The 23,958-nt window shown below is 43.7% G+C and overlaps 1 non-coding gene across 1 annotated transcript; it reads left to right on the forward strand.

Moving 5' to 3' along the window:
• The first annotated feature begins 1,370 nt into the window (after positions 1-1,370).
• Positions 1,371-1,490, forward strand: LOC148165333 (5S ribosomal RNA). The gene has a single exon (XR_015771565.1). It is a non-coding gene; the product is annotated as a 5S ribosomal RNA (ribosomal RNA).
• The last annotated feature ends 22,468 nt before the right edge of the window (positions 1,491-23,958 follow it).

Consider the following 23,958-nt stretch of genomic DNA (forward strand, 5'->3'; position numbering starts at 1 on the left):
CAAACGGTCGAAGATGACGTCCGAGAAGGTCGAATTTTTTCAAGAACGAAGATAAAACCTTCGCCTTTCGTAGGAGTTGATTTTTGAAAACGATCTTGACGAACAGGTCGGAAAAAAAACGATGTCAATTTCGGACTCGACCATGAGAAACGAATTTGTACGACGAACGGACTTTTCGAACGACTTTTTTCGCAAAATCGACATTTTTTCCTCAAAAATTACCTCACACGACGAAATCCCATCATCGAAACATCACCGAAAACAGTTTTGACGGCGAAATTCTCGTCAATTTTACGAAAATAAAGGGAAAATCAGACGGACCACCGTCGAACATCCAGCGACGGGAACGGACGAGTTTTTTAATTTTTCTTGCCAATTCATTGCGAAAGAAGCAATTTTTCTCGACGAAACCATTTTATAATCATAAAAAAAACTCCCCAAACACCACAAACCAACAAAAATACGGAAATCTTGCATTGTTTGCATTTTTCAGACACTCTAAATAAAACTACGTCGATGTCGGCGGATTTTCAGTCGGTCGTCGGTCGACAGAAATCCAACGAAATTTTCATTTGTTCTTCTCAAAAACGAAAAACAAACAAATCAACAAAACATTCCCTACTATTAGTCGACATTTCGAGCAGAAACTACGAACGTCGAAAGATTTAAAAAATGAAATATGTAGGTGTGCGTGCGTGCGTACTTACTTGAAACTTTTTTCTTGTTTCATCGTCGCACTGGAACAAATTAAATTTTAATGCAATGTAAACGCGACCACACTTTCGACGAAAACATCTCTATGAATCGAACGACGTCGGAAAAAGAATAAATCGAGAAGAGAACAAATCATGAAACAACACACACCCACCCCGCCCGGCCCGGCCAGAGTGGTGGGAATTTCGATGAATGAACAGACAAAGAAACCAACTCTGTTATCAGTTCTAAGAAAGAAAGCAGGTAGCGGCGGCGGCGAACCTTCGACCGTACTACGGTCAGTTCATGAATTAACCCCGTCCGTTCGGAGTTTATTCATCTCCGGTCCGTGTCGGCGTTTACTTCAAGTGGGTGCTATTTCCATCTAAGCAAGCAAGTGAGTAAGTAAGTTCTCAAATTTTAAATTACGTTAATCGCAAGTGACTCGTTGAGATCGTCAAACGAACAATTTAATTTAACGCCTCATACGAGTTTTTTTTTTTCGTCATTTTGTCGCAAAAAAAAAACTAAAAAACGACTCGCAAAAAAAAATTTTTTTTTTTTCTTCTTTTAAATCTTGTACATTTTCTGACATGTGTACCATCGAAAAATGTCACATCCAAACGATCGAACAATCACAAAAAATCGTCAACGTACCATCTTGGAAAATTTTACCAGGCAACGACCATACCACGTTGAAAACTACCGGTTCTCGTCCGATCACCGAAGTCAAGCAACGTCGGGCGCGGTCAGTACTTGGATGGGTGACCGCTTGGGAACACCGCGTGCCGTTGTCTCTACTCTTTTCTTTTTTTATTAACATTTCTGATGTCAAACTTTTTTTAAATATATTTTTCACTATTTATATTTTCTCTCAGGAACTTATATAGTATGAAGACGAAAATTTTTAATTCGTTCGAGTTGAATTTGTGGTTCTGAAAAGAACCGATTTTTTTTCTTTTTTTTCCAACCAACTTCCAAGCTGCTCGAGGAGGATTTATTTTGAACTGGTGTATTTGGTGACGGCCTTGGTTCCTTCAGAAACGGCGTGCTTCGCCAATTCACCGGGCAAAAGAAGACGCACCGCCGTCTGGATCTCCCTGCTGGTTATGGTCGAACGTTTGTTGTAATGAGCGAGGCGACTGGCTTCAGCAGCTATACGTTCGAAGATGTCGTTCACGAAACTGTTCATGATAGACATAGCCTTGCTGGAGATACCGGTATCGGGATGGACCTGCTTCAACACCTTGTAAATGTAGATGGCGTAACTCTCCTTCCTCCTGCGCTTCTTTTTCTTGTCGCTCTTCGAGATGTTCTTTTGAGCTTTTCCGGCCTTCTTGGCCGCCTTACCGCTGGTCTTGGGTGGCATTCTCTTCTAGTCGTCGAGTTAAAAAAACGTTTAAAAACAGAAAACGAGACAGACACGACGTGCACGTTACGACGAGTATACTCGATCTAAAACGCCGCACACCTAAAATCCCTCTATTTATAACGAGCGAGCGACAAACAGGCGCTCCGCCTTAGTTCGTCGTTCGACCATTGCCCTAACGAGATGGCGCTGTACCGACCATATAAATTTCTAGCCTTCGCCGCGTTCGGCATTTATTTCAAGCCGTACGTTTGTCAGTGCGCTTCGTGTCAGTCGCAGTAGGTGTTTTGCTGTTTATATCGTATAACAACATGTCCGGAAGAGGAAAAGGAGGTAAAGTGAAGGGAAAGGCGAAGTCTCGTTCCAGTCGTGCCGGACTTCAGTTTCCCGTCGGCAGAATTCATCGTCTTCTGCGTAAAGGAAACTACGCCGAAAGAGTGGGTGCAGGTGCTCCCGTTTATTTGGCGGCCGTAATGGAATATCTAGCCGCCGAAGTTCTCGAATTGGCAGGAAACGCCGCCAGAGATAACAAGAAAACCCGTATCATTCCGAGACATCTTCAATTGGCTATAAGGAACGACGAGGAGTTAAACAAGCTCCTTTCCGGCGTTACCATCGCCCAAGGCGGTGTCTTGCCCAACATCCAGGCGGTGTTGTTGCCCAAGAAGACCGAAAAGAAGCCTTAAATTTAATTCTTCGCCGCCGTCATCTCGAACGAAAAACAAAAACTTTTATAAAAACCATCTTCACATCGGCCCTTCTCAGGGCCAAAAATTCAACTCGAACGAATTGATTTTTTCGCCAAAATACAACAACCTATGAGAATCATGTTAAAAAGTCTTTTAGATATTTTAAAGTTAAACCGATCAATTAATTCATTATACGAGCGTAGACTGAACGGAAGATTTTCGATTACATTCAACCAAGAAAGATGATTTTTACGACTTTTCATCGTAATTTTTAGAAAAATTCAATGCCCGACTAAAGCACGAACTCGACAACTCTATCTATAATAATTTATTGATTATCTAATTCAAGAAACATTCCGATTCGTCGTAAATTTCTTCACATTTCGCACATTAATCTGTTAAGAACATACACACACACACCGGTCGCCTATACGTGCTCTCCGTCTCGATAATTTCTTGCAGCAGCAGTCGTCAGCGGTGAGCCGTAATACTACAATCAATCGTTTTATTTGCTATGAGATTTTGTTTCAAGTCACGTCTGAGGAGAGTAACTCTACCCCATATTGGACATAACCTCAAATATACTCTTCGTGGCAAAAACGTTCTTTTAACGATGGTCATTCTAACCTAAAACTGCTGTCAAAATTGTCAAAGTCGCCGCCTGGATCACAAATTAAAATGATCACTCACTCCGTACGATTTTCATTTCGATTTGAAGACAAACACACAATTGAGCAACATATTTAATTCGTTTGATTTATTTTGTGGTTCTGAAAAGAACCGTTTTTTTTTGTTTGTTTGTTTGCTTGCCTGCGGGGGGTTTGTTGTTATTCCTCTGAGGATGCGGATACACGTCATAAAATGATAAAATTAACCGCCGAAACCGTAAAGGGTACGACCTTGACGTTTCAGGGCGTAGACGACGTCCATGGCGGTGACGGTCTTACGTTTTGCGTGTTCGGTGTAAGTTACGGCGTCACGGATGACGTTCTCGAGGAAGACCTTCAACACACCTCTGGTTTCTTCGTAGATGAGACCGGAAATACGTTTCACACCACCACGACGAGCCAATCTTCTGATCGCCGGTTTCGTTATACCTTGGATGTTATCGCGTAGAACTTTGCGATGACGTTTGGCGCCACCTTTTCCCAATCCTTTGCCACCTTTACCACGACCGGTCATCTTGATAAAATTAGGAAATTCTTCGTACAAAACGACGTAGCTTCGACCAAGTTCGTTATGGAACTAACGTCAAAATTTCATTCCGCGGGACTATTTATAAGTTACGGCAGCTCCACCTCGCGTTAAAAACGAATCCACCAATGGCGTCGCCGTATGACTCATCGAGTTTATAAAACGGCCGTTGGCGCGACGAAAATTTTCAGTTGACTTTCGAACGTTCGTACGTACGGTCGGTCGTTCGGTCGAAGCAAGCAAGCAAGCCACTACCTACGTTAATTCTTTTCATTTGATTCATCCGATATCCGAGATGGCGAGAACTAAACAGACGGCTCGTAAATCTACCGGTGGCAAGGCACCTAGAAAACAGTTGGCCACGAAGGCGGCCAGAAAAAGCGCTCCCGCCACCGGAGGTGTCAAGAAACCTCACCGTTACAGGCCCGGTACGGTCGCCCTTCGTGAGATTCGTCGTTATCAAAAGAGCACTGAACTTTTGATCCGCAAGCTGCCTTTCCAACGTCTCGTCCGAGAGATCGCCCAAGATTTCAAGACCGATCTCCGTTTCCAAAGTTCGGCCGTGATGGCACTTCAAGAAGCCAGCGAGGCTTATCTCGTCGGCCTCTTCGAAGACACCAACTTGTGCGCCATCCACGCCAAACGTGTCACCATCATGCCGAAAGACATCCAATTGGCGAGACGCATTCGTGGCGAGAGGGCTTAAATTTCCTCCATCCATCCATCCATCCATCCGATCCGACCATCTAGAATTAACAAATTCTTCATCTTCGAAGGTGTTAAAAGAAGAAAAAAAAAATCGGTTCTTTTCAGAACCACAATTATTTTCCAACGAATTGAAAATTTATCGTTCGCGCATGCAACTTTTTGAGATTGAAAAAAAAAAAAAAAAAAAAAAAGTTAGGTTATGTGATTTATTCACAAAATTCGTACTTACATAAAACGATAAACTTTTGCTTTTTTCTTTCACATTAAATTTTCTTTTAACTGAGACTATTTGAAACATTATTATATAATAAAGTTTATCATTCTTTGTAATAACACTGTTTCGACAGTCAAATGAATAGACAAGAAAATCAAATGAAAGTATGTATCTCCTCAACAGAATGTGCATTGTCCAAGCGAATCTTTCGTTCGTTTCTTGAAAATAATTGTGGCCCTGAAAAGGGCCATTTATTTGTATCGATGGTGCCCCTACGTCGATATATACGATCGGAGCACGTTCCCGAAACCACCAGGACGTCGTCGTCGTTGAAAAAATTAAATCATCGTCGTCGACTTTTCACTTCTTTCTCTTGGGTGAAGCGGTTTTTTTCGCTTTGACGGTGACGGCTTTGGCCGTTTTCGGTTTCGGCGCTTTCGGTTTCTTGGTTGGACCGGCCTTGTTGGATTTCTTCGCTTTCGATGGCGTCTTGGGTTTGACGGGCGATCTGGAGGCGGCGCTGGCTTTCTTTTCGGGAGCGGACGCAGCCTTTCTAGCCTTCGATACGGCGACGCTCTTCTTTTCGGCGGCAGTTTTCTTAGACTTGGCCGAAGCGGCGGGGGCGGCCTTCTTACCGGCTTTTGAGGCGGATCCTTTTTCGGCGGACGTCGGCGCTGACGCGACGGAACGTTTAGCAACGCCCGTCTTCTTGGATTTCGCCGATGACGACGCGGTCGCAGCGGCAGATCTCTTTTTCGTGGCGGACGGAGCCTTAGCTGCACCGGTGACGGCAGAAGCCAACTTGAACGAACCGGAAGCTCCTTTTCCTTTGGTTTGGACCAACGAACCGGATGCGACGGCGCCCTTAAGGTACTTCTTGATGAAAGGCGCAAATTTTTCCGCGTCGACTTTGTAGTTGGCCGCGACATATTTCTTGATCGCCTGCAACGAAGAACCGCCGCGTTCCTTCAAGCCTTTGATGGCGTTGGTGACCATCTCCGAAGTGGGCGGATGAGAAGGTTTGCTTCTCGGATTTTTGGGCTTCTTCTCCTTCTTCACCGGTGAGGAGCCGGAAGTGGCACCGGCGACCGTCGAAGCTGCTTGATTTTCTACGTCGGCCATATTTTCGTCTATCGCGCGCGCGTTTTTTTCTTTTTATTATAGGTAGGCTTATTCTTCGGTGAAAGAACGAATGAACTTTACAGAACGAATTGGGCGCCAAAGTCAAAGTGTTGGCGCGTTCGAAAACGCGCGGACCGCGGACTAAACGAGAGCCTTCTCGTCGAGTTAGAAAATTCAGTGGGCCTCGAATACAGCTTTCGCGTGATGGCATCGTTCTCTTTACGCGAAGATCACCGCCTCCGGGTGCGGGAACATGAGCGATTCGGTCGGCGATGGCCTCCTGAATAACCTCAAGTTTTCCCGGACGACCAGCCGACCTCCAAAAGCGAACAAGGACCGATCGAACGTCGACTCGAACAAAGACCCTCCGAAACAAGGAGATGACATCCAAGTTCGACGCCGACGTTACGCGTTTTCCACGAATAACAGGAAAGTTCCGCTTTCGACCAGACAAACTTGGAAGCATCCTCTACAAGTTTCACGAACGAATCGGTCGAAAAGTACGTGCGATCTTTTCGAAAATCGCCTCGCAAAGAGACGCAGCACGGATCGGAGCGACGACCGACGAACCTGCAGAGTGTAGGAAAAAAATTCACAAACGGTCGAAGATGACGTCCGAGAAGGTCGAATTTTTTCAAGAACGAAGATAAAACCTTCGCCTTTCGTAGGAGTTGATTTTTGAAAACGATCTTGACGAACAGGTCGGAAAAAAAACGATGTCAATTTCGGACTCGACCATGAGAAACGAATTTGTACGACGAACGGACTTTTCGAACGACTTTTTTCGCAAAATCGACATTTTTTCCTCAAAAATTACCTCACACGACGAAATCCCATCATCGAAACATCACCGAAAACAGTTTTGACGGCGAAATTCTCGTCAATTTTACGAAAATAAAGGGAAAATCAGACGGACCACCGTCGAACATCCAGCGACGGGAACGGACGAGTTTTTTAATTTTTCTTGCCAATTCATTGCGAAAGAAGCAATTTTTCTCGACGAAACCATTTTATAATCATAAAAAAAACTCCCCAAACACCACAAACCAACAAAAATACGGAAATCTTGCATTGTTTGCATTTTTCAGACACTCTAAATAAAACTACGTCGATGTCGGCGGATTTTCAGTCGGTCGTCGGTCGACAGAAATCCAACGAAATTTTCATTTGTTCTTCTCAAAAACGAAAAACAAACAAATCAACAAAACATTCCCTACTATTAGTCGACATTTCGAGCAGAAACTACGAACGTCGAAAGATTTAAAAAATGAAATATGTAGGTGTGCGTGCGTGCGTACTTACTTGAAACTTTTTTCTTGTTTCATCGTCGCACTGGAACAAATTAAATTTTAATGCAATGTAAACGCGACCACACTTTCGACGAAAACATCTCTATGAATCGAACGACGTCGGAAAAAGAATAAATCGAGAAGAGAACAAATCATGAAACAACACACACCCACCCCGCCCGGCCCGGCCAGAGTGGTGGGAATTTCGATGAATGAACAGACAAAGAAACCAACTCTGTTATCAGTTCTAAGAAAGAAAGCAGGTAGCGGCGGCGGCGAACCTTCGACCGTACTACGGTCAGTTCATGAATTAACCCCGTCCGTTCGGAGTTTATTCATCTCCGGTCCGTGTCGGCGTTTACTTCAAGTGGGTGCTATTTCCATCTAAGCAAGCAAGTGAGTAAGTAAGTTCTCAAATTTTAAATTACGTTAATCGCAAGTGACTCGTTGAGATCGTCAAACGAACAATTTAATTTAACGCCTCATACGAGTTTTTTTTTTTCGTCATTTTGTCGCAAAAAAAAAACTAAAAAACGACTCGCAAAAAAAAATTTTTTTTTTTTCTTCTTTTAAATCTTGTACATTTTCTGACATGTGTACCATCGAAAAATGTCACATCCAAACGATCGAACAATCACAAAAAATCGTCAACGTACCATCTTGGAAAATTTTACCAGGCAACGACCATACCACGTTGAAAACTACCGGTTCTCGTCCAGTCCAGTCTTGTCCGAGCGCTCGTAGCGAACGGACGTGCGATAGAGAGCTCCCCCTCTCAGTGTTTAAGTTGTGACCACAGTGCAAAGTGCCACGTGCCTTGAATAAAGTGAATCGTGTCCCAATTGTTGTTTTAACAACAAGAGGAATTAAACCAAGTTCGATACAGCGCAGGCTGGTTAAGCCTGCACTGACCACCGAAAACATGGCCAGTTCGAGCCTCAACTGGCTGAAGCCGAAGAAAACGGTGAAAAAAGTGAAACAAAAGGTGAGGTACGTGCCAGTACCAATCGACGCTAACCGATTTCAACCAATCTCTTCTGATGAAGAGGATGAAGAAGACAACATGGAGACGGAGGAAACATCCTCCAGGACAAAAACCACCGCGACCGCGAACGAAAGGAGACCGCCGCCGATCATCATCCACGGCCGGAACATAACGCACAACCGTCTCAAAGAATTGTTCGCGGATTGCGACAACGGTTACCAGGTCCGTTACACAAGGGAGAAGACCCTTGTGTACCCCAACACAACAGACATCCACACGAAGATGAGAAACAACCTCACGACTGGAAAAGTAGAGTTCCACACGTTCACACCAAAAGGACTCAAAACGTCAACGTTCGTCATTAAGGGTTTGGACAACAACCCTGAGCCCGAATCCGTTCTTGCAGAGCTCAAGAACTGCAAGATCGAAGCCACCAATGTGAGGAAAATGGGGCCCAACACCAAGAGGCCCCATTACATCGCAACAGTGACCGACAGCGAGACTGCCGAGTCACTCAACAAGAAATGTCGGGCGATTCTCAACGTCAGGGTGCGTTTCGAGAAATACCTCAATAAGAAGAAGATGACACAGTGCCACCGGTGCCAGGCATGGGGCCACGGCACGAGGAACTGTAACCTCGAACCGACGTGCGTAAGATGCTCCCAGTACCACTGGACCCGCGACTGCCCCCATAAGCCCGACCCGACGTACATTCCCAAATGTGCCAACTGCGGGAAACAAGGACACGCTGCCTCGCAAACCACGTGCGAGGTCTACATCGCCAAGGTAACCCGCATCGAGGAACTCCAAGAAGAAAGGCGTCAGAAGGTCGCCAACAAGAGGGCTAAATTAGCCCCCGCGCCGATCCCAAAGGTCAATCCGTGGACCCAGCCAAAGAAACCAACAGGTGAGTCCATTGTTTTTACTAATAAATCATTTCCGCCTCTGCCGACGCCTTCAACGAGCGCAGCAAATTCGCCAATTTTAACAAGGCAAACACCAACCAAAACGAAAATTCCAGAAACAAGCAGCATGACAGAATTTTGTAAAATAAACGCCGAAATTTCCAGGCTGAACAAAAATGTAAATATGAAAAATTTGCTCATAATACTTAAAGAACTGAACAATGCACTTGAAAAATGCCAGTCTCAACAAGAAAAGCTGTTCGTCTGCATAGACGTTCTATCCAAAATGGGAGACGCTGGCTATGAGCTGTAAATTGACGATAGTTCACTGGAACGCAAACGGTCTGCATGAAAAAGCTGCGGAATTATTGAATTTTATTAAAAATGGTGGAATTCACATTATGGCAATTAGCGAAACGCGTCTCAAAAGTAAAGATCGGCTTAAATTCACCAATTACACGGTTCTCAGAAAGGACAGAACGGATGTCATTAGGGGAGGTGGGGTTGCTCTCCTAATCCGTAATGACGTCCCCTTTGAACACATTCCCACCCCAAATGTAAGATTCCTCGAAACCCTAACGATTAAGATCGAGAACAACATTTTCATAACATCAGTTTACAACCGACCAATCAACTCAATTAGGGACGCGGATTTAGACATAATCAATAATCTGGGAAGAAAGCAATTAATTCTCGGGGACTTCAATGCGAGACACACAAGCTGGGGTTGTCACGCAAACAATAGTAACGGGTTCAGGCTCTACAATTACGTAGAAAACACAAGCTTGATAATTAACAGAACTGCTGATCCAACTCATTTCCCAATTAACGGCATGACACCTACCTACATTGACTTGACAATCACGAAAAACATGGTAATCTCAGAACCCAGATCAGTGACCGCACTCAACTCGGATCACAATCCTGTGATTCTTGAGATTCCTGACATGACAATCAAAGACAAAACAATCCAAATCAATTCCTATAAACAAACCAACTGGCCCCTCTTCCGCAAAACCCTTGACAGACATGTTGAACTGACGGAAATCATTGGCACGAAAGATGATCTTGATAAACAGATTGAACTGTTCATTAAGGCCATCCAGAAGGCCAAAGACCAAGTCACGACGACGAAAACAATAAATCCTTTTCGAGACGAAATTCCGAAAGCAACCATAGAGAAAATAAAACTCAAGAACCGAATCAGAAAACTGTACCAAAGAACACGAGACCCATTTTTCAAAAACCAAGCATCTGAATTAACCAGAGAAATTAAACAAGAAATAAAAGAATTCAGACAGAACAAATGGGAAACAAAACTTGGCAAATTAAATCCGCACGATAATTCTCTATGGAAAATGACAAAAGCTCTCAAAAGACGATTTACCCCCATCTCTATCCTTAAATCCAATAACAACACAGCATTTAATAATGTGGAAAAAGCAAACACACTGGCAACATATTATGAAACGATCCACACAAGTGATAATCACAACACACCCGAACAAACAGAAATAATTGAAACAGTAAACTCTTTCAATAGTGACAATTCCCAGATAGACGCGCCTACGGCCGTCAAACCCACAGAAATCGCAAAAATCATAAGCACTTTACCGAATAACAAAGCCCCGGGAAATGACGGCATTGAAAACAGAATACTGAAAAATCTTACAGCGAAAGCTGTAAAACAACTAACGAATATAATAAATGCCATGCTTAATCTTTGTATCTTCCCGGAAAAACTTAAAGTAGCAGATGTCATCCCCATTTTGAAACCGGGGAAAAACCCCAATGCACCAAACGCATACAGACCAATTAGCCTTCTACCAACAATATCAAAAGTTGCGGAAAAGGTAATCCAAAAACGAATTAATAAGCACATTAAAGAAAACAAAATTTTACCGCCAGAGCAATTTGGTTTTCGGGAACGACATAATACCACACAGCAAGTCCTCAGACTAATAAATGACATAACCAATAATTACAACACGAAAAGCATAACAGCAATGACATGTCTTGATATTGAAAAAGCATTTGATAAAGTCTGGACAAAAGGACTAATTTACAAAATGATTCAATTGAAGTTCCCGACGCACATTACTAAATTAATAAACTCGTACTTAACAGAGAGAAAGTTCAGAGTAAAGGTAGAAGGCGAAAAGTCGGAAATGAAATCAATAAATGCGGGAGTCCCACAAGGCTCAGTGCTTGGGCCAATACTATTTAATATTTACATTCATGACATCACTAAATTCGCACAAACCAATTTAGCTTTGTACGCGGACGACACCGCCATCTACGCTAAGTCTCATTCGGGTCAGGTCGCACTCAAACAAGTTCAGATCCACATTAATCAACTCGAGAAATTCTACGCGAAATGGAAGATTAAACTCAACGCGGACAAAACGGAAACGGTCATTTTTGCAAAAAGATTCACCGGGCTAAAGATCAATAAAAAACTAAAGGTAGGGGACAGTGAAATTGAAATTAAGAACTCTGTGAAATATCTAGGAGTCACCCTAGACAAAAGGCTAAACCTAAATGAACACATAAAGAAAACGAGACAAAAAGGTGAAGCCGTCCTCAAGCAATTGTACCCATTGTTGGTCAAAAACAACTATCTAAACACGAAAAATAAGTTGCTTCTGTACAAATGCATCTTACGCCCCATCATAACATACGCAGCGCCCATCTACCGGCACAAACCACACACTCCACTAATTCCTTTGCAAAGATTTCAAAATAAATGCTTAAGACTTGCCCTTAACGCAGACAGATACACTCCGCTCCGTCAACTTCATCAGGACGCGAATCTTCCACTCCTACACCATTACATCCATTCCCTTTCCGATAAATTCTACGAGAAGCAGGTGCGGCACGTACCTCTTCTCAAACAATCCCTCAAACACCCAGCAGGAACTCACAAGTTCCCGCACTCGGGTGTCCCCAATCTAGACCGGATAATCCGCTGAATTTTGTTACAGGCAAAAGGCAGCGGAAGAAGAACCGTAAACGGCAATCGACCAGCCACTGACCATATCGGAACAGGAGTCCAGGAGCCCCCTGGAACATCAATCCGAGGATCAGGAGTCCCCGGAGCCCCCTGAAACCTCACCACTAGACCATACCGAACCAGGAGCCCAGGAGCTCCCTGGAAACAGAAACCGGACCGGAAGTCCCAAGACCTCTTTGAGGTCAACACTGTAAATAGTTTTTTTAAATATCCTTTGTACATAGTAGATAATAAGGTTAGGGTTTTTACTAAAATTTCATTTTCCCTAAATTAAGGTAACCGATAAGTAGGCTAAACACCACAAATGTATGCAACCAAGGTTGCCGGTGAGCCATAAAATAAATGTAATATCTTAGATTGTATAATAAATGTAGGCTAGGTTAAGGCATCAGCGCCACACATTAGCATAAGTTAATCTTAAGTGTGATATGTATTATCTTAGTGATTGCATGCGTAACTACAACCGAATAAAAATCCTGTTGAATTTGAAATTTGGTTCTCGTCCGATCACCGAAGTCAAGCAACGTCGGGCGCGGTCAGTACTTGGATGGGTGACCGCTTGGGAACACCGCGTGCCGTTGTCTCTACTCTTTTCTTTTTTTATTAACATTTCTGATGTCAAACTTTTTTTAAATATATTTTTCACTATTTATATTTTCTCTCAGGAACTTATATAGTATGAAGACGAAAATTTTTAATTCGTTCGAGTTGAATTTGTGGTTCTGAAAAGAACCGATTTTTTTTCTTTTTTTTCCAACCAACTTCCAAGCTGCTCGAGGAGGATTTATTTTGAACTGGTGTATTTGGTGACGGCCTTGGTTCCTTCAGAAACGGCGTGCTTCGCCAATTCACCGGGCAAAAGAAGACGCACCGCCGTCTGGATCTCCCTGCTGGTTATGGTCGAACGTTTGTTGTAATGAGCGAGGCGACTGGCTTCAGCAGCTATACGTTCGAAGATGTCGTTCACGAAACTGTTCATGATAGACATAGCCTTGCTGGAGATACCGGTATCGGGATGGACCTGCTTCAACACCTTGTAAATGTAGATGGCGTAACTCTCCTTCCTCCTGCGCTTCTTTTTCTTGTCGCTCTTCGAGATGTTCTTTTGAGCTTTTCCGGCCTTCTTGGCCGCCTTACCGCTGGTCTTGGGTGGCATTCTCTTCTAGTCGTCGAGTTAAAAAAACGTTTAAAAACAGAAAACGAGACAGACACGACGTGCACGTTACGACGAGTATACTCGATCTAAAACGCCGCACACCTAAAATCCCTCTATTTATAACGAGCGAGCGACAAACAGGCGCTCCGCCTTAGTTCGTCGTTCGACCATTGCCCTAACGAGATGGCGCTGTACCGACCATATAAATTTCTAGCCTTCGCCGCGTTCGGCATTTATTTCAAGCCGTACGTTTGTCAGTGCGCTTCGTGTCAGTCGCAGTAGGTGTTTTGCTGTTTATATCGTATAACAACATGTCCGGAAGAGGAAAAGGAGGTAAAGTGAAGGGAAAGGCGAAGTCTCGTTCCAGTCGTGCCGGACTTCAGTTTCCCGTCGGCAGAATTCATCGTCTTCTGCGTAAAGGAAACTACGCCGAAAGAGTGGGTGCAGGTGCTCCCGTTTATTTGGCGGCCGTAATGGAATATCTAGCCGCCGAAGTTCTCGAATTGGCAGGAAACGCCGCCAGAGATAACAAGAAAACCCGTATCATTCCGAGACATCTTCAATTGGCTATAAGGAACGACGAGGAGTTAAACAAGCTCCTTTCCGGCGTTACCATCGCCCAAGGCGGTGTCTTGCCCAACATCCAGGCGGTGTTGTTGCCCAAGAAGACCGAAAAGAAGCCTTAAATTTAATTCTTCGCCGCCGTCATCTCGAACGAAAAACAAAAACTTTTATAAAAACCATCTTCACATCGGCCCTTCTCAGGGCCAAAAATTCAACTCGAACGAATTGATTTTTTCGCCAAAATACAACAACCTATGAGAATCATGTTAAAAAGTCTTTTAGATATTTTAAAGTTAAACCGATCAATTAATTCATTATACGAGCGTAGACTGAACGGAAGATTTTCGATTACATTCAACCAAGAAAGATGATTTTTACGACTTTTCATCGTAATTTTTAGAAAAATTCAATGCCCGACTAAAGCACGAACTCGACAACTCTATCTATAATAATTTATTGATTATCTAATTCAAGAAACATTCCGATTCGTCGTAAATTTCTTCACATTTCGCACATTAATCTGTTAAGAACATACACACACACACCGGTCGCCTATACGTGCTCTCCGTCTCGATAATTTCTTGCAGCAGCAGTCGTCAGCGGTGAGCCGTAATACTACAATCAATCGTTTTATTTGCTATGAGATTTTGTTTCAAGTCACGTCTGAGGAGAGTAACTCTACCCCATATTGGACATAACCTCAAATATACTCTTCGTGGCAAAAACGTTCTTTTAACGATGGTCATTCTAACCTAAAACTGCTGTCAAAATTGTCAAAGTCGCCGCCTGGATCACAAATTAAAATGATCACTCACTCCGTACGATTTTCATTTCGATTTGAAGACAAACACACAATTGAGCAACATATTTAATTCGTTTGATTTATTTTGTGGTTCTGAAAAGAACCGTTTTTTTTTGTTTGTTTGTTTGCTTGCCTGCGGGGGGTTTGTTGTTATTCCTCTGAGGATGCGGATACACGTCATAAAATGATAAAATTAACCGCCGAAACCGTAAAGGGTACGACCTTGACGTTTCAGGGCGTAGACGACGTCCATGGCGGTGACGGTCTTACGTTTTGCGTGTTCGGTGTAAGTTACGGCGTCACGGATGACGTTCTCGAGGAAGACCTTCAACACACCTCTGGTTTCTTCGTAGATGAGACCGGAAATACGTTTCACACCACCACGACGAGCCAATCTTCTGATCGCCGGTTTCGTTATACCTTGGATGTTATCGCGTAGAACTTTGCGATGACGTTTGGCGCCACCTTTTCCCAATCCTTTGCCACCTTTACCACGACCGGTCATCTTGATAAAATTAGGAAATTCTTCGTACAAAACGACGTAGCTTCGACCAAGTTCGTTATGGAACTAACGTCAAAATTTCATTCCGCGGGACTATTTATAAGTTACGGCAGCTCCACCTCGCGTTAAAAACGAATCCACCAATGGCGTCGCCGTATGACTCATCGAGTTTATAAAACGGCCGTTGGCGCGACGAAAATTTTCAGTTGACTTTCGAACGTTCGTACGTACGGTCGGTCGTTCGGTCGAAGCAAGCAAGCAAGCCACTACCTACGTTAATTCTTTTCATTTGATTCATCCGATATCCGAGATGGCGAGAACTAAACAGACGGCTCGTAAATCTACCGGTGGCAAGGCACCTAGAAAACAGTTGGCCACGAAGGCGGCCAGAAAAAGCGCTCCCGCCACCGGAGGTGTCAAGAAACCTCACCGTTACAGGCCCGGTACGGTCGCCCTTCGTGAGATTCGTCGTTATCAAAAGAGCACTGAACTTTTGATCCGCAAGCTGCCTTTCCAACGTCTCGTCCGAGAGATCGCCCAAGATTTCAAGACCGATCTCCGTTTCCAAAGTTCGGCCGTGATGGCACTTCAAGAAGCCAGCGAGGCTTATCTCGTCGGCCTCTTCGAAGACACCAACTTGTGCGCCATCCACGCCAAACGTGTCACCATCATGCCGAAAGACATCCAATTGGCGAGACGCATTCGTGGCGAGAGGGCTTAAATTTCCTCCATCCATCCATCCGATCCGACCATCTAGAATTAACAAATTCTTCATCTTCGAAGGTGTTAAAAGAAGAAAAAAAAAATCGGTTCTTTTCAGAACCACAATTATTTTCCAACGAATTGAAAATTTATCGTTCGCGCATGCAACTTTTTGAGATTGAAAAAAAAAAAAAAAAAAAAAAAAAGTTAGGTTATGTGATTTATTCACAAAATTCGTACTTACATAAAACGATAAACTTTTGCTTTTTTCTTTCACATTAAATTTTCTTTTAACTGAGACTATTTGAAACATTATTATATAATAAAGTTTATCATTCTTTGTAATAACACTGTTTCGACAGTCAAATGAATAGACAAGAAAATCAAATGAAAGTATGTATCTCCTCAACAGAATGTGCATTGTCCAAGCGAATCTTTCGTTCGTTTCTTGAAAATAATTGTGGCCCTGAAAAGGGCCATTTATTTGTATCGATGGTGCCCCTACGTCGATATATACGATCGGAGCACGTTCCCGAAACCACCAGGACGTCGTCGTCGTTGAAAAAATTAAATCATCGTCGTCGACTTTTCACTTCTTTCTCTTGGGTGAAGCGGTTTTTTTCGCTTTGACGGTGACGGCTTTGGCCGTTTTCGGTTTCGGCGCTTTCGGTTTCTTGGTTGGACCGGCCTTGTTGGATTTCTTCGCTTTCGATGGCGTCTTGGGTTTGACGGGCGATCTGGAGGCGGCGCTGGCTTTCTTTTCGGGAGCGGACGCAGCCTTTCTAGCCTTCGATACGGCGACGCTCTTCTTTTCGGCGGCAGTTTTCTTAGACTTGGCCGAAGCGGCGGGGGCGGCCTTCTTACCGGCTTTTGAGGCGGATCCTTTTTCGGCGGACGTCGGCGCTGACGCGACGGAACGTTTAGCAACGCCCGTCTTCTTGGATTTCGCCGATGACGACGCGGTCGCAGCGGCAGATCTCTTTTTCGTGGCGGACGGAGCCTTAGCTGCACCGGTGACGGCAGAAGCCAACTTGAACGAACCGGAAGCTCCTTTTCCTTTGGTTTGGACCAACGAACCGGATGCGACGGCGCCCTTAAGGTACTTCTTGATGAAAGGCGCAAATTTTTCCGCGTCGACTTTGTAGTTGGCCGCGACATATTTCTTGATCGCCTGCAACGAAGAACCGCCGCGTTCCTTCAAGCCTTTGATGGCGTTGGTGACCATCTCCGAAGTGGGCGGATGAGAAGGTTTGCTTCTCGGATTTTTGGGCTTCTTCTCCTTCTTCACCGGTGAGGAGCCGGAAGTGGCACCGGCGACCGTCGAAGCTGCTTGATTTTCTACGTCGGCCATATTTTCGTCTATCGCGCGCGCGTTTTTTTCTTTTTATTATAGGTAGGCTTATTCTTCGGTGAAAGAACGAATGAACTTTACAGAACGAATTGGGCGCCAAAGTCAAAGTGTTGGCGCGTTCGAAAACGCGCGGACCGCGGACTAAACGAGAGCCTTCTCGTCGAGTTAGAAAATTCAGTGGGCCTCGAATACAGCTTTCGCGTGATGGCATCGTTCTCTTTACGCGAAGATCACCGCCTCCGGGTGCGGGAACATGAGCGATTCGGTCGGCGATGGCCTCCTGAATAACCTCAAGTTTTCCCGGACGACCAGCCGACCTCCAAAAGCGAACAAGGACCGATCGAACGTCGACTCGAACAAAGACCCTCCGAAACAAGGAGATGACATCCAAGTTCGACGCCGACGTTACGCGTTTTCCACGAATAACAGGAAAGTTCCGCTTTCGACCAGACAAACTTGGAAGCATCCTCTACAAGTTTCACGAACGAATCGGTCGAAAAGTACGTGCGATCTTTTCGAAAATCGCCTCGCAAAGAGACGCAGCACGGATCGGAGCGACGACCGACGAACCTGCAGAGTGTAGGAAAAAAATTCACAAACGGTCGAAGATGACGTCCGAGAAGGTCGAATTTTTTCAAGAACGAAGATAAAACCTTCGCCTTTCGTAGGAGTTGATTTTTGAAAACGATCTTGACGAACAGGTCGGAAAAAAAACGATGTCAATTTCGGACTCGACCATGAGAAACGAATTTGTACGACGAACGGACTTTTCGAACGACTTTTTTCGCAAAATCGACATTTTTTCCTCAAAAATTACCTCACACGACGAAATCCCATCATCGAAACATCACCGAAAACAGTTTTGACGGCGAAATTCTCGTCAATTTTACGAAAATAAAGGGAAAATCAGACGGACCACCGTCGAACATCCAGCGACGGGAACGGACGAGTTTTTTAATTTTTCTTGCCAATTCATTGCGAAAGAAGCAATTTTTCTCGACGAAACCATTTTATAATCATAAAAAAAACTCCCCAAACACCACAAACCAACAAAAATACGGAAATCTTGCATTGTTTGCATTTTTCAGACACTCTAAATAAAACTACGTCGATGTCGGCGGATTTTCAGTCGGTCGTCGGTCGACAGAAATCCAACGAAATTTTCATTTGTTCTTCTCAAAAACGAAAAACAAACAAATCAACAAAACATTCCCTACTATTAGTCGACATTTCGAGCAGAAACTACGAACGTCGAAAGATTTAAAAAATGAAATATGTAGGTGTGCGTGCGTGCGTACTTACTTGAAACTTTTTTCTTGTTTCATCGTCGCACTGGAACAAATTAAATTTTAATGCAATGTAAACGCGACCACACTTTCGACGAAAACATCTCTATGAATCGAACGACGTCGGAAAAAGAATAAATCGAGAAGAGAACAAATCATGAAACAACACACACCCACCCCGCCCGGCCCGGCCAGAGTGGTGGGAATTTCGATGAATGAACAGACAAAGAAACCAACTCTGTTATCAGTTCTAAGAAAGAAAGCAGGTAGCGGCGGCGGCGAACCTTCGACCGTACTACGGTCAGTTCATGAATTAACCCCGTCCGTTCGGAGTTTATTCATCTCCGGTCCGTGTCGGCGTTTACTTCAAGTGGGTGCTATATCCATCTAAGCAAGCAAGTGAGTAAGTAAGTTCTCAAATTTTAAATTACGTTAATCGCAAGTGACTCGTTGAGATCGTCAAACGAACAATTTAATTTAACGCCTCATACGAGTTTTTTTTTTTCGTCATTTTGTCGCAAAAAAAAAACTAAAAAACGACTCGCAAAAAAAAATTTTTTTTTTTTCTTCTTTTAAATCTTGTACATTTTCTGACATGTGTACCATCGAAAAATGTCACATCCAAACGATCGAACAATCACAAAAAATCGTCAACGTACCATCTTGGAAAATTTTACCAGGCAACGACCATACCACGTTGAAAACTACCGGTTCTCGTCCAGTCTTGTCCGAGCGCTCGTAGCGAACGGACGTGCGATAGAGAGCTCCCCCTCTCAGTGTTTAAGTTGTGACCACAGTGCAAAGTGCCACGTGCCTTGAACAAAGTGAATCGTGTCCCAATTGTTGTTTTAACAACAAGAGGAATTAAACCAAGTTCGATACAGCGCAGGCTGGTTTAAGCCTGCACTGACCACCGAAAACATGGCCAGTTCGAGCCTCAACTGGCTGAAGCCGAAGAAAACGGTGAAAAAAGTGAAACAAAAGGTGAGGTACGTGCCAGTACCAATCGACGCTAACCGATTTCAACCAATCTCTTCTGATGAAGAGGATGAAGAAGACAACATGGAGACGGAGGAAACATCCTCCAGGACAAAAACCACCGCGACCGCGAACGAAAGGAGACCGCCGCCGATCATCATCCACGGCCGGAACATAACGCACAACCGTCTCAGAGAATTGTTCGCCGATTGCGACAACGGTTACCAAGTGCGTTACACAAGGGAGAAAACCCTTGTGTACCCCAACACGACAGACATCCACACGACGATGAAAAACAAACTCACGGCAGGAAAAGTGGAATTCCACACGTTCACCCCAAAAGGACTCAAAACGTCAACGTTTGTATCAAGGGGCTGGACAACAACCCTGAGCCCGAATCCGTTCTTGCAGAGCTCAAGAGCTGCAAGATTGAAGCTACCAATGTGAGAAAAATGGGGCCCAACACCAAGAGGCCCCATTACATCGTAACAGTGGCCGACAGCGAGACTGTCGAGTCACTGAACAAAAAGTGTCGGGCGATTCTCAACGTCAGGTGCGTTTCGAGAAATACCTCAATAAGAAGAAGATGGACACAGTGTCACCGGTGCCAGGCATGGGGCCACGGCACGAGGAACTGCAACCTCGAACCGACGTGCGTAAGATGCTCTCAGTACCACTGGACCCGCGACTGCCCCCATAAGCCCGACCCGACGTACATTCCCAAATGTGCCAACTGCGGGAAACAAGGACACGCTGCCTCGCAAACCACGTGCGAGGTCTACATCGCCAAGGTAACCCGCATCGAGGAACTCCAAGAAGAAAGACGTCAGAAGGTCGCCAACAAGAGGGCTAAATTAGCCCCCGCGCCGATCCCAAAGGTCAATCCGTGGACCCAGCCAAAGAAACCAACAGGTGAGTCCATTGTTTTTACCGATAAATCATTTCCGCCTCTGCCGACGCCTTCAACGAGCGCAGCAAATTCGCCAATTTTAACAAGGCAAACACCAACCAAAACGAAAATTCCAGAAACAAGCAGCATGACAGAATTTTGTAAAATAAACGCCGAAATTTCCAGGCTGAACAAAAATGTAAATATGAAAAATTTGCTCATAATACTTAAAGAACTGAACAATGCACTTGAAAAATGCCAGTCTCAACAAGAAAAGCTGTTCGTCTGCATAGACGTTCTATCCAAAATGGGAGACGCTGGCTATGAGCTGTAAATTGACGATAGTTCACTGGAACGCAAACGGTCTGCATGAAAAAGCTGCGGAATTATTGAACTTTATTAAAAATGGTGGAATTCACATTATGGCAATTAGCGAAACGCGTCTCAAAAGTAAAGATCGGCTTAAACTCACCAATTACACGGTTCTCAGAAAGGACAGAACGGATGTCATTAGGGGAGGTGGGGTTGCTCTCCTAATCCGTAATGACGTCCCCTTTGAACACATTCCCACCCCAAATGTAAGATTCCTCGAAACCCTAACGATTAAGATCGAGAACAACATTTTCATAACATCAGTTTACAACCGACCAATCAACTCAATTAGGGACGCGGATTTAGACATAATTAATAATCTGGGAAGAAAGCAATTAATTCTCGGGGACTTCAATGCGAGACACACAAGCTGGGGTTGTCACGCAAACAATAGTAACGGGTTCAGGCTCTACAATTACGTAGAAAACACAAGCTTGATAATTAACAGAACTGCTGATCCAACTCATTTCCCAATTAACGGCATGACACCTACCTACATTGACTTGACAATCACGAAAAACATGGTAATCTCAGAACCCAGATCAGTGACCGCACTCAACTCGGATCACAATCCTGTGATTCTTGAGATTCCTGACATGACAATCAAAGACAAAACAATCCAAATCAATTCCTATAAACAAACCAACTGGCCCCTCTTCCGCAAAACCCTTGACAGACATGTTGAACTGACGGAAATCATTGGCACGAAAGATGATCTTGATAAACAGATTGAACTGTTCATTAAGGCCATCCAGAAGGCCAAAGACCAAGTCACGACGACGAAAACAATAAATCCTTTTCGAGACGAAATTCCGAAAGCAACCATAGAGAAAATAAAACTCAAGAACCGAATCAGAAAACTGTACCAAAGAACACGAGACCCATTTTTCAAAAACCAAGCATCTGAATTAACCAGAGAAATTAAACAAGAAATAAAAGAATTCAGACAGAACAAATGGGAAACAAAACTTGGCAAATTAAATCCGCACGATAATTCTCTATGGAAATGACAAAAGCTCTCAAAAGACGATTTACCCCCATCTCTATCCTTAAATCCAATAACAACACAGCATTTAATAATGTGGAAAAAGCAAACACACTGGCAACATATTATGAAACGATCCACACAAGTGATAATCACAACACACCCGAACAAACAGAAATAATTGAAACAGTAAACTCTTTCAATAGTGACAATTCCCAGATAGACGCGCCTACGGCCGTCAAACCCACAGAAATCGCAAAAATCATAAGCACTTTACCGAATAACAAAGCCCCGGGAAATGACGGCATAGAAAACAGAATACTGAAAAATCTTACAGCGAAAGCTGTAAAACAACTAACGAATATAATAAATGCCATGCTTAATCTTTGTATCTTCCCGGAAAAACTTAAAGTAGCAGATGTCATCCCCATTTTGAAACCGGGGAAAAACCCAATGCACCAAACGCATACAGACCAATTAGCCTTCTACCAACAATATCAAAAGTTGCGGAAAAGGTAATCCAAAAACGAATTAATAAGCACATTAAAGAAAACAAAATTTTACCGCCAGAGCAATTTGGTTTTCGGGAACGACATAATACCACACAGCAAGTCCTCAGACTAATAAATGACATAACCAATAATTACAACACGAAAAGCATAACAGCAATGACATGTCTTGATATTGAAAAAGCATTTGATAAAGTCTGGACAAAAGGACTAATTTACAAAATGATTCAATTGAAGTTCCCGACGCACATTACTAAATTAATAAACTCGTACTTAACAGAGAGAAAGTTCAGAGTAAAGGTAGAAGGCGAAAAGTCGGAAATGAAATCAATAAATGCGGGAGTCCCACAAGGCTCAGTGCTTGGGCCAATACTATTTAATATTTACATTCATGACATCACTAAATTCGCACAAACCAATTTAGCTTTGTACGCGGACGACACCGCCATCTACGCTAAGTCTCATTCGGGTCAGGTCGCACTCAAACAAGTTCAGATCCACATTAATCAACTCGAGAAATTCTACGCGAAATGGAAGATTAAACTCAACGCGGACAAAACGGAAACGGTCATTTTTGCAAAAAGATTCACCGGGCTAAAGATCAATAAAAAACTAAAGGTAGGGGACAGTGAAATTGAAATTAAGAACTCTGTGAAATATCTAGGAGTCACCCTAGACAAAAGGCTAAACCTAAATGAACACATAAAGAAAACGAGACAAAAAGGTGAAGCCGTCCTCAAGCAATTGTACCCATTGTTGGTCAAAAACAACTATCTAAACACGAAAAATAAGTTGCTTCTGTACAAATGCATCTTACGCCCCATCATAACATACGCAGCGCCCATCTACCGGCACAAACCACACACTCCACTAATTCCTTTGCAAAGATTTCAAAATAAATGCTTAAGACTTGCTCTTAACGCAGACAGATACACTCCGCTCCGTCAACTTCATCAGACGCGAATCTTCCACTCCTACACCATTACATCCATTCCCTTTCCGATAAATTCTACGAGAAGCAGGTGCGGCACGTACCTCTTCTCAAACAATCCCTCAAACACCCAGCAGGAACTCACAAGTTCCCGCACTCGGGTGTCCCCAATCTAGACCGGATAATCCGCTGAATTTTGTTACAGGCAAAAGGCAGCGGAAGAAGAACCGTAAACGGCAATCGACCAGCCACTGACCATATCGGAACAGGAGTCCAGGAGCCCCCTGGAACCTCACCACTAGACCATACCGCACCAGGAGCCCAGGAGCTCCCTGGAAACAGAAACCGGACCGGAAGTCCCAAGACCTCTTTGAGGTCAACACTGTAAATAGTTTTTTAAATATCCTTTGTACATAGTAGATAATAAGGTTAGGGTTTTTACTAAAATTTCATTTTCCCTAAATTAAGGTAACCGATAAGTAGGCTAAACACCACAAATGTATGCAACCAAGGTTGCCGGTGAGCCATAAAATAAATGTAATATCTTAGATTGTATAATAAATGTAGGCTAGGTTAAGGCATCAGCGCCACACATTAGCATAAGTTAATCTTAAGTGTGATATGTATTATCTTAGTGATTGCATGCGTAACTTCAACCGAATAAAAATCCTGTTGAATTTGAATTTGGTTCTCGTCCGATCACCGAAGTCAAGCAACGTCGGGCGCGGTCAGTACTTGGATGGGTGACCA

Source organism: Gnatocerus cornutus, unplaced genomic scaffold (assembly GCF_029298725.1).
Source record: "Gnatocerus cornutus isolate USDA-ARS CGAHR unplaced genomic scaffold, icGnaCorn1.1 ctg00000373.1, whole genome shotgun sequence".
NCBI classification, from domain to species: Eukaryota; Metazoa; Arthropoda; class Insecta; order Coleoptera; family Tenebrionidae; genus Gnatocerus; species Gnatocerus cornutus.